General features: G+C 36.7%; 1 long non-coding RNA gene across 1 annotated transcript in view; it reads right to left on the reverse strand.

Moving 5' to 3' along the window:
* LOC141920966 (uncharacterized) overlaps window positions 1–12,670 on the reverse strand; it is a 55,806-nt gene that overhangs the window by 23,410 nt on the left and 19,726 nt on the right. The window contains exon 2 of the long non-coding RNA XR_012622513.1: window positions 7,270–7,401. This is a non-coding gene — a long non-coding RNA (uncharacterized LOC141920966). The remainder of the gene's footprint in view (window positions 1–7,269; window positions 7,402–12,670) is intronic.

Consider the following 12,670-nt stretch of genomic DNA (forward strand, 5'->3'; position numbering starts at 1 on the left):
GGCAATTTCTGGCAAGTGGTCTAAACACAGAAAACTGTTCTGTAAACTCAGAAATAGCCACACTAATAAAGTACAGTCATGGTCTACAACTTACATCAGACTTCAGCTGATAAAACTCACTTTCAAAAGGCTTAAACAATCGTTACAACCTCAATGAGGTACTGACAAATAGGTAAATAAAAAACCCCAAGCATTTCCACTGTGGATTATTTCATAAATTCTGTCAGTCCATTACGCATTTTATGTTCTTCACAGATTATGACTGATCCATGACAGTCCTGAGACGGGCCAATGCAGTTGCAGTATTATGGCTTTAAATGTAATATCGGACATCACCATGAGAAAAGAATACCCCCAGGAGTCGAGGACAGAAGGTAATACAGTGGCTCTTTCAGTGGTGTGGGAGACATGGCTAACTGCTGCATAGCTGAACAGTTCCCCTTTGTTCTCTGTTCAGCTATGGATCCGATTTCTCTGAATTGGGCTTATTACAATAAATATAGATGCACAACATGATTATTTATGGGAAGAAAACAGACAAAAGAGGTTGAGTTGCTGGTACCTAAAACCTCATTTTCTGAGCTTCTCCCCTTGAGGCCCTTTTCATTTGTTGCACCATTGTATTCTCATTGTTGCTCAATGATACAAGCCTAAGCTGTTCATCAATTTACCCACTCCCCCAATCTCTTTCTCTCTCATGTGTGCTTCCTCTCTCTTCCCATGCTAATAGTTCCCCTGAAATCCTATCACTTTGCTGGAGGATTGATGTAAGTCTCCAGCAATTAACATAATTACAAGCCTGATTATCTTCTAATTGCATTATGAGTATTTGGTTATTCACTACACAAATTAGAGAAAATTAAAGAGGAGCAAGATCCTGTGGTGTGGGCGGTATGCTTTCTAAACTGTTATGAGCATCTGAATGCTGTGAGATAACAAGAAGGTGAAGACGTTTTATATTCCTATTGGCTCACACTTGTTCCTGTCACTGTATAATTTTTTTTCTTCTTTCAACAGTGTTTCATGTCACTGAAAGATGCGGTACTATTTCCTTTGTTTGTGTAAGTTGACTGACAACATACAGTAAACTAAAGTAAATGCCATATTTTTCTATATAGATTTGGTAAAGTAAAATGATAGGTAGAAATTTGAAAAAAAGGCACCTAGAGGACAGGCTTCTGTACTACTGAGAAACATCAATAATTCAAATACATAATTAAGGAATACTGTTTGTGGTGACACAGGAACGTAACAGTAAAAAACATCAAGAATTACAAGTCCTTGCCTGTCTCTTCCTAGCGTTTTTGAGGTTACTGCATTATTACTTAAATAAGCAGGGATAAGTTTAAATAATGAGTAATTACTAAAGGGCAGTTTTAAACCTGAACAGCACTTTGATGGGGCATAACCAATATAGGACAGGTGTCATTTACCGGCAGCAATGCCGGCAATGAAAAGGATTACTTGAAATGTACAGAATGAAAATTTATGGAGAGAAAATTAAGTAACTGGATACATTTGAAAATTATATTTTTAAAAGGAAATATATGGAGTTTGCCCAAAATATGAAAAGAAAGACGTATGACAGGGAAAGGGAGCAAAGACTTACAGAAAGGATTGTAGCTTCTGCTGTTGGGGTTGAAGACTAAGACTGCTGCTGGAAAAACAGGCATCTCATGCCTCATGCAGGACTAACCACCCTGTTACACACACCAGACAGCCAGTGAGGTAGGAGGTGGGAAGGTCTGTTCAAAGCAAACCAGCTGAACTCCCCTGAGCGGTGCTGTGAGCACCCTTTGCTGACGTCCACCCTAAGCAACTGCCAACTCTTCCCACATTTTGGGATAACTCAGTACCTGTCCTGTTATGAGCCAAATCCTGCTGATGTTCTTCATGGGAGCCTTTTTCATCTTATAGACATGTTTTAATAGAAGTTTACCTGCCAACACTCACAGCTGGAATCCCTGAATGAATTTACAGGGTACAGAAATGGTCAGTGAATATAACTTTGGCTTCTGTACCAAGGGACCTCTAGTTCCTTCCCAGTCTCAAGATTTCCAGTTAGTGCAAGTGGCACCCAGCCACAAGGGAATAAATTGATGACATTTGCTTATTTCTAAAGGGTCAGCAAACAGTCTTTGGTCAGGAATTTTGCCTTCTGACCTAGGAACTGGATAGTGTGAAATTCAAATGTGTGACCTAAGGTTTTGCAGCTGTAAAGCATCCACTACAGAAAACCATTTCCACTCACATAATTTCCTTGTACTTGTGTCGTGGTTTAACACCATCCAGCAACTAAGCACCACGCAGCCGCTAGCTCATTCTTACCCCCTCCCAGTGGGATGGGCAGGAGAATCAGAAAAAAAGCAAAACTCATGGGTTGAGGTAAAACCGGTTTAATAATTAAAATAAAATATAACAACAACAACAACAACAACAATAATAATAATAATGGAGAGGAATATAATAAAAAAACCCCAAAACCCAAGAAAAGACAAGTGATGCACAGTGCAGTTGCTCACCACCCGCTGACTGATGCCCAAGCAGCAATCTGCCCCCAGGCAACTCCCCCCAGTTGATATACTGAGCATGTCGTTCTGTGGTATGGAATATCCCTTTGGCTAGCGCAGGTCAGCTGTCCTGGACAGGCTCCCTCCCAGCTTCTTGCACACCTGCTTGCTGGCAGAGCACAGGAAACTGAAAAATCTTTAATTTAGGATAAGCTCTACTTTGTAACAACTAAAACATCAGTGTGTTATCAACATTATTTCAGACTAAATCCAAAACACAAGCACTGTACCAGCTACTAGGTAGAAAATTGACTATCCCAGCTGAAACCAGGACAATTTGCCTGGTGCATTCCACTGCATACCCCTCCAGGTTTGTTTGGAGACTTAGGAGATAACGAACATAATTTTCTCAAGCAAGCGAAACGTATACTGCAAAACTCACTGCTGTTTACATGTGCTGTCCAGAATATTACCAAAGACCTTCCATCAAAAAATTCACTAGTAGTATTCCCTGTCTCCAAATACCTCCTATTGCTTGAGCCAGTACTTGCAAAAGTAGAAGTGTGGATCCTAAATAGAACCACAATCCTGCAAGTAGGTCTAACCTAAATAGGCTTACTTTTGGTGGGTGAGGTATCCACTCTAAATGTCCCAAAAGCATCCATGGGAACAGGCTCTACACTCAAACTGAAGTGATGATAATAAAATATAGTCATTCCCTTTTCCACTTTTTTCAATATTGCACCCCTTATTTAGCACTGTGGTCCTAACTGTAAAGGAAGTTGCAACATTTCAAAGAGTTTTTGATTCACCTCATATCTTAGAGCAAAGTGAATGTCAAGCTGTGGATACAACTTCTGTCGAGTTCTCTAACCTCGTCTCCCCTTGAATACTGTAATTCACAACTGAAGAAACATGCTACTTCTCATTATAGAGGACCAAAGGAAGTACTATTATTTTACATAAAGAAGACAACAGCTCACATTTTGAAACAATGTCAGCAAATCTCCCGGATTTTACAGGCAGTAGGGTCCATTCCAGGCCTCCTGCTGGACAAGATAAAATGTACTGCAAATTACAGCAAGACAAGATTCAGCCAAGTATCAGAAGTCCCCTATGCAGAATTCAGCTGGTCCTGTTACTACATACATGTCCCAAAGTTTCCCTTAAAACAAAATGAGATCTGTCTTATCTGAACTTCTCTGTTCATACCTCCTCAGGATGAGCAGGAAAGGAATGCCTTTTTTTCCACATCCTCTAGGACATGAAAGTATGTCTTGCTCAGTAGAGCTCTCAAGGTCCATGACTCCTGGACATTTACTGATGACAGAAGTTGGTCATTATTAAAATATCAATTTAATACAAATTTAAAGGGGAAAGGTGAGAACAATCTTAATTATGTATCATTCTAGCACAGACATAAAAATATTCTTCATCAAGAGAAGAATTTTCTTAAATACAAATAAACCATGTATACATATTTTCATTTGCTGCTGCCAAGTGTGTGTAGAAAACTATCTGGGAACACATCACCACATGCTTGAACTGATCCATCTAGACAGAAAATAAAGAGAGAAGACATATACCATATGACTCCTTAACAGATAATTTAAAAGTATTTTTCAAGTGGGTTTAAAATAGATGCAACATGAAATTGAATTTTTGCAAATAGGTGAAATTTCATGTAACTTTTTAAAGGTGTATAACTTTAAGAGCTGTATACAGTGGGCCAAATTCAGCTTTAATGGAAAAACACTCTGAATTTAATGAAAAGCTTCATTGAATTTACTGGCAATTTGCCAAGTTGCCACAGGATTCAGTTTTGCACAGTCTTTCACTTTCCTCCCACTGCCTCTCAAGGCTGTTAGATGTACATATTATAGAAGTTTTCAGAAGTCCAGGACTGGTAGTGCAAGTGGGTTTCTAATATTGAAGAAGCCATGGAGAAAAGCCACCCTGCAATTCTATCAGGGGAAGTAAACAGCAGATCACCATTTTCACTGCTGCCTTTGTAAAAGGCCATTTTTTAAAATTCTACAAATACTTTGTTCTGAATGGCACCCCTGAAATTTAAACTGAAGCCTGGACTCACTTGAGTTAGAAGAAAATAAGTGTGGATTTTTTCTCTTGCACTAGCACTTTACAGTCCCACTTTGCAAGCAGGTAAGAATTATGAGCATCTGATTATCGACAGAAGACACGTATACTTTCTTTGAAAAAATCCTGTGGAGATAAAATTTCCACAACACAGTGTCTCTGAGACCCAAATAAGTTGCCCATGTGTGTTCTTTACAAGTTATGTTAACAATTTCTAGGAGGCAATAGTCATGGCAGGATAGTCTACAGCCATCTCAGATTGTTTTAAAACAGAAAACAGTACATGACTTCGCAGGCAGGCCATAATACTGTGCCACAGCTATCCTTAAATTTGAAGTGTTATCTTCCTTTTTGATGTGAACCTCCTCCACCACAGTGAAAAGCAAACAAAATATTGTTTCCCTGCTTCATTACTTTAGTAAGAAGGATTGACGACATGCTTAGCTGGCAGGAAAAAATAATTTATTTCACTGTCACCTTATTTGTTCACCTGCTGCAAGGTAAATAGAAGCTAAGTCACTTTTTATTTATTTAGCTTTTGCAAGACACCCATACTGACATAGCTAGCATTATCTATTATATACAACCACTCTATTATACTGATCACACAAAGCAAAAATAGTGTGAGACCATCTATAACCAACTTCAGTCTTAATAGTTAATGCTTCTTGAAAACAAAACTTCACCTTTTAGATTTTTGATGACAATGTCTTAATTTTTTTTCACTCATTACTTTTCCAATTTAAAATGTGTTTTGAAAATAACAGTAATTTAACATTTCATGTTCAAAATGTACTAGGAAAGTAAATGGTCCACATGTAGGAGTTTTCGGTGTCTGGGTTTTATCTGTTATCAAAGATCTATTACTATTATTAGTAAAATCTCTTTGTCATAACAGTACAAAAAATGTAACTGATAAATATATTTGAAAATGCAGTTAAGAGACAATTCCCATGTTAATTTCTTAAAGAAATTTCCCACTGGGGTGTGGCTGAAAGCAGAGAAAGTGAGTAGGGATTGTACAGAGATTACTATGTATTAGCGTAAAGCATATCTTTTCCTGTGAAGTGAAGAATGGTATAAGCTCCACACTCAAAATGAGAGTATAAATTTGACTCAACAAAGCAGCCTGCCTGCAGGAGCTTGCTCCACTCTCTCATTTCATAGCACAAATAAAATGCTTTTTTTATCCTGCCTTTGCAAATAGAGTCAAACCTTCTAAGTAAAGTAAAATCTTATATCAAGGGGACAAGCAAAGAATTTATGTTTCAGATTGCCTGATAGCGAAATGAGATGCAGGGTAAGAAGGCATGGTGTCAAATAGATATAAGGCCACAGAAGTGAATGTAGTGAGGTTTGGCTTCGTTTTTTTCTGCTTCATGTTGGCTTCAGCACATGCAGGACTGAGCTTTTCACTGTCACTTTGGTGGATTACCAATTGGCTCTGACTCTCAGCTGGCCTCTGCACAGGCCTGCTGCAGCCTAGTTCCACCTGCAGCTGGTTTAGCAGGGTGTGCTTTTCCAGAAGTCTGTAAGAAGAACGGAATTCATACCTTTCTTAGCCATAACAACAAGTTGTCACTGTCTCCATAGATTACAAATATGGGCAACATTTCTCTCTCTGCCGCGTGAATTCTGGTATGCACCATTACTTCGCTTACAGTAAATAAAGAGGTTGCTTACTGCTGCAGTATTTACCTATTGAAATATTACTATTACAGGAACACATTAATATCTTTGAAATGTTGTCCTTTTTGCTACTTTCAAATTTGTCAGAACTCTATTTTCTAATGACAATTTTGGAAATATGCAGAAGTTTTCTGAGAACATGAACATCTTTTACTCTCCTTGAGTTCTTGGATAGCTGTGCTAGACTTGGTCTGAGGATCCGTCTTCCAAATGGTCACTTACTCACACGTGTAAAAAGACAGGAGCACATTCAGTGAGGGAAACTGAAACCACCAGCAAGAGGGAGGGCATTCACCTAAGTGGAAAATCCAGGTTCAAGACTCTCATGTAAAGCAGACAGAAGAAAAAACTGACTTTTGTGCTCTCTTGGTTCACACACAAGCATTGGCTGGTGGGGTATGCTAAGTTTTATTTGGTTTTAACCAGAAAATCCTCCTTGAAACTGAAGTTTTGTTGAAATTGGTACATTTCAGGGAAAAGAAAGAAACCTGCCCATTTCAGCTAACCAACATTTTCAGCAAAATTCTGACACAGTTCTCGTGGTAAAGAGATATTTTAAAATTTTTATTATGATTCAGTAGTGCTATATTTATGTAGAGTACATTACGTTCTGTGTTTATTTAATTCAGAAGATATAACAGTAATATATGGAACAGTTATGTACAGTGGGAAGACTTTATGTATACATTTGATATATTAATCTGCTATTGTTGTATGTTTATGGAACACCGATGAAAAAAAATATTACAACACTTGATCTTTGATGACAATATTATGCTAATATATCATATTTTATGTATTCTGAAGAGACTTTTTCTTTACGCTGTAAAAAATCACCACCTCACAGTATTTTTTCAAGACTGTTGTACACTCATTTGCCAATAGCAGATACTTCATTTTCCTCACAATTTGAGGACCAAAAAGGCAAGATATGTTCTGAGGTATACTTCACATCATTCTAGGCCATACTTACATGAATGCTGTGCAGACATCTCAGCATCCTTAGCCACGTTTGAATGCTGGCCTTATTATTTTGCAGAACATGACCAGCAGCCATGACTTTGGTCTCTGCTTTCAAGAATGTAGAGAACTGTCTTCAATGTTTCTGTTGGATAAGCATATAAGCTCGTTTTCAACTTTTTTTAAGACACAGTGAATTTTAATATACCACAGTTCTGGACTTGCTATGCTCTTTGGGACTAATAGCAGAGGACAAAAGTAGAGAAAGTAAAGAGCTAGTTTAACAGATTCTGGCAGGATGTCCTTGCAAGAGACACCAGGGACCTTAAGTGAGAATTTGATGCTTTCCTCACACTCATATCTTCTATTCTTGACAGGAGCTGTCTGGCTAGCAGTCTACAGAGCGATTCACTTGGAGAACATTTACAGTGAGACACCAATGAGCTAATAATGCCTGGGAAATAATATCCTGCCACCCACATTTTATCTCAGGATTGCAGAAGGTGGCAGTCACTGTTGTGCCATAATTTTCTCTATTTGCTGGAGAGGGTTTCTTCAGCAATCTGTGCAGAATTCAACTTTAGCATCAGTAGTACTGAGTTGAAATTTATTTCTTCTGTTCACCACATGCTGCTATTACCAAGTAATTTCCTATAGACTCGACCATGCATCCTGCATTAATGAAAGATCTAAACCTCTCCAAGCATCTTATTTTTCCACATTTTTCTCATCTCCAGCATCTGGTTGGCCTGCAAATGAAAGCCTGGGCAAAGAACTACTGACCCCTTTAAACTCTTTGCTAAATTTATGAGCTATTTTAACATAAAGGATAGCTGCAACATTTTTCATAAGTTTGGATTTTCTGCCTTTTGTTTGTTTTTATGCTGCTTACAGCCTCACTTCGGGTAGTTTAGTTGATTTTTGAAACTTTAGTTGAGGATGTTTAGAGCTGCCAGAACCCTGCAAAAAAGGCTTACGTAATCATGGCTAAATCTTCACAGTTTGGTGAAGAAAGCATAAAAAGTTCTCACTTGTGAGATTCTGTTTTTCCATTCCACCACTTCAGTGGACAAACTTTCTTGCTATGACACACTTGATCTTTAAGATGTTGAAAGAAATTAGATGAACTCACGGAGGTTAGGGCTACCAGAAGCTACTGCTGAGCATATGTGGGCATATCAAATGAAAGACGATACCGTACTTGCACTGTTTGCTATAACCTACTCATACCCTTCATGGGTTATCTTCTGAAATAAGAGGAAGTGTGTCCCAGTATAGTAATTCTTACAAACTATATTTAATCTCCTTAAACGTCTTTTCTGTATTTTGAAATTAACCAGCATACTTTCTGTCTGACTAATTAGGCTAACATTCTTTTAAGAGGTCATCAGTTTGCTTCATTTTCAAATTTACTTATGGAGAACTATCTAACGCAACTACTCCAGTTCCTTTAGGTGCCTGTTACCATTTCTTTCAAGTTATTTTGATAAATGGACGTACTGATGTTTGCTAACCACAGAATGAGATTTTAGAGAACATATTTGAGACATAGACCAGGAGTTTTCACGTATGCTACAATTAAAGTGAAAAACACTGTATAGAATTCATTCAGCCTCTGGAGAATACAACCTACAGGGACTCTGGGCTACAAAAATATAATGTTATATGGAAATACAGGTCACTAGCCCACCTTGTTCCTGCTCCACTCTGGTAAAACACATCCTTTTAACGAGAACAAAATTTCATGGATTTTGCATTTACTGACAACAGCCAGTGATGGTGATTTCCATGTATTTCTTTTTTTGTCCTCTAAATTTCAAGGCAATTTAAAAAATGTATTTCTGCTTTCTTCTAGGTACTGTAGACCTAAGGGAAACTTTAATAATACCATTGAAAAAGTAAATAAATAAATAGAAAGATGCAACATACCCTCCACCATCACACACATTCACTCTTATGCCTTTTCTCCCCCTTCAAGTCAATCTTTCATAAGACTCACTAAATTCACTGGAGTGCATATTCTACTCAGATGTCTTTAAAGCATCTGTCTCCTCTCCCAAAAAATTAAGTTTGTCACAAAAATGTTTGTCAGAGTTCTCTATTTTAAAAATATATTTTAGTTTGCCTCATTTATCATAGTACTATGACTAATAGTAATCATACTAATATTGTAATAATTAATAATAATTAATTAATTGTATTATTTTACCATCCCTGCTGATCATCCACTTTAACTTGTCTGGCAAAGAACTGCTTTAATGAAATATATGAACTTAGTGACTAAGAATAAGGCATTATGACATGGTGTAGTCACTAATTTGTCTAAATGAAATGCCATTGGAGGGTATCTTCTGTCTTTTGCATTTCATTTAAGATAACAATGATGGTTTTGTTAATACAGGACCTTAGGCTCCTTAAATGGCTGCTGGTCCATTACGTTTGGAAACACTGCCTAAATAGGGTATGATATCATATATTCATTTTTTACAGAGACACTAATGAGGGCAAAAAATGAAAGCTGAACTTAACCCTTCTCAATAGTTAAATTTAGCATCTTAAATACAGAAAATACCATATTAAAGATAAACACTGAAATATGTTGAAATGCATATTATACATGAAGTATTTTATTATTAACCTTGCCTGACATCTAGTACACACTTCAGAAAAGCTCTTTTGGGCTCTACTTCATTGATTTTAATGGAAACCAAAGGCCTATTCTATAAAGTACATATAGAAGGCCATATACCACAATGCAAGTAATTTGGCATACATCCATAAGTCTTGAAAGGAGAGGCACTTAGAAGTGTGAATGTGAATTGCTTTGCAATCTGCAGTGTGGTAATATAGCTGTCAACCATATTTCATGTTGTGCAGGACTATGGATAGAAAGCATCTCTGGAAAGACATGCGTTTTAACTAGCAGAGACTGAATGACTGACAATCAAATACCCTTTTTTCTGCTGGGGTCTAAAACATCCTATCAAGAAATGCAATAGAGAAGACTATCTTTCATAGAACATAGGAAACGTACCTAAAATGTGGTTGAAAAAAAAAAAGCCTTCTACACAGTGTGCATGTAATATTAAAGAGAGAGAGAGGGAATTCATGTACTTGCATACAGCCAGAAATGTGAAAGTTGGTGGTTTTGGTTTGGAGGGTCTGTGAATCCTTATAAGGTTTCAATTCCTCCTGAGTTTGTACCCTTGAGTTTTACTTTGGGTTATGGGGTGAAATAAATAATACTCAAAACAATACCCATTAAGTTACCAAGATGCTTTCTTCAAGATGAAATCAATAAAAACCACAAAGTCTTGGCAGCATTTCTACCTGAAATTATCTGTTTTCTAATATTCTCTGGCTATTTAGCTTCACTGAAAAGTTTACAAATTTTGATGAACCTCATCTACGTTCTACTTTTCTAGCAGATCATGAAGACATGGAAGTGTCTACTTGCTTCTGCTTTCATTATGAAAGCTTCCCCACCATTTATACATGGCCATCTAAATCAAACCGTAGTGGTTGAATTCATGCATTAGAGTCATCTGGGATGTAAAAAAGATGAATTTGACTTCTGTAGCATAATAACATGATTTATGTTAAACTCTTTATTTTCTGACTCAATTGGGTATCTCACTTTCAACTACTCTTTGATGTGCTATGTGTTCTGAGCAAGCCACCAGATTTCTCTATGGTGCAGTTTCTTCCTATCCTGTAATATCAAGATAATGTTTACTCAGCTTCGTAAAGGTGCTTAGACAATTTAGGATGAATGACTAAAACCAAATTATTGCTATTATGTTCTAACAACTGTATGAGCCATATATAGGAAAAAAAAAAAGTATAGCATTCACAGAGCAGGCATTTTAAAATGAAATGGGTTTTAAGCATTCAGATTCTGGGAGGAGGGGGAGGGTTTGAGTTATATATTGCATTCAATGCAGTATTGCTGCTTAGATGGAATTAATCTTTTAAAAACCTGTTCACCTGTCGAATAAGACTTAGAATTTAATAATCAGTTCAAATTGGTTCAATTAGGGATGTAATCCAAATAACTTTTCTCAAGAAATTATTAAAAAAATATCTCTGCATATTTGGTGTCCTCTACAGTACAGTACATGTTTCACTTTAATTTCTCCCTGCTTTTCAGAAGCTGACTATAATTTAAAAAAAAGTTAAAAATTGTTAAGAAGGAAACCAAAGCGTTTGATGACAGATAAAACCAGGGTCAGTGTCTGATTCACTGGCTCTTTCCCAGGCACGAGACATGTTTTCCCCAGGGGTCATCAGGTCCAGGCAAGCTGCATTCTTTCTGCCAGGCACTTTGTAATGTGCAATGAACAGTGTCATTTATTTTCATTTCCTCATACTTAATTGCATGCTTCTTGCTTCCAATATTAAGCCAGAAGGCAGGTGGTAGAAGCAGTAAACTAAACTACTACTAGCTGTCGGAGTTACGGACCATGCTACTCTCCTCTGGAAACAACCCAATTGTTTACAATTCAGCAGAAACTGCTGAACTGGAAAAACACTTGCTTCCATTGCACATTCAATAGAGATTTTTTCTTTTATTCTGAAAAAAGAAAACCAAAAAATGATACTTTATGCTTAGCAAACACAAGCTACGTAAATTTATCAACATTTTATCACAGTAATAGGAAGCAATATATGAAGTTATTGTTTTGGTAAATGTACCAAAATTATTTTTAAGGTGTAGTTGGATGGCTGCTTTAGCCAAGTAACATACCAGTAATGCTACTTCTGGAATTAATGAATTCAGTACTAAACTATTTAAAAATTTAATGATCATGCCTGAATATAGAAATAAGACGTTTATCAGGTATGCAAAATTTAAGCTTCTCATATTTGGAATTCGATTATTTCTTTCACTGAGGAAGTTAGCATTTATTTCATTTTCCCCTATTATAATAAATTAAATAAAGCTTTATCAAAGACCCCCTTAAAGAACTTACTTAACTTCATCTTCATGGTGCATCTAGGGTTTATTTCTGGTGTACTTCACCTATGGGTATGCCACTTCTACAGACAAATCAAGATCTATTGGCATATTTATATGTAATGCAAAGTTCTCATACCACTGTTGCATTCACGGATAGCACTTCATAAATGTATAGAATTTTTTCAATAGTAACACTGTTGTGCCACAGATTTGTGTTATTGTTGAAATATCCTGCTGAAACAGATACTGGAAATCATACCATATTGCTATTAAAAAATTACAAAGGGGAAAAAAATAGAGTAATGGTAAATATATTTATGATAATTTAAAAAATATCAGTTCTCATTCCAGTGACGTCTAACTCTACCCAACTCTTTTTAGATAAAAAGGTGCTAGTTATTCCTGTCTATACCATCTAACAGCGAGTGATAAGTAATACAGGATTTCTACAAAT

Source organism: Strix aluco, chromosome 1 (assembly GCF_031877795.1).
Source record: "Strix aluco isolate bStrAlu1 chromosome 1, bStrAlu1.hap1, whole genome shotgun sequence".
NCBI lineage: Eukaryota > Metazoa > Chordata > Aves > Strigiformes > Strigidae > Strix > Strix aluco.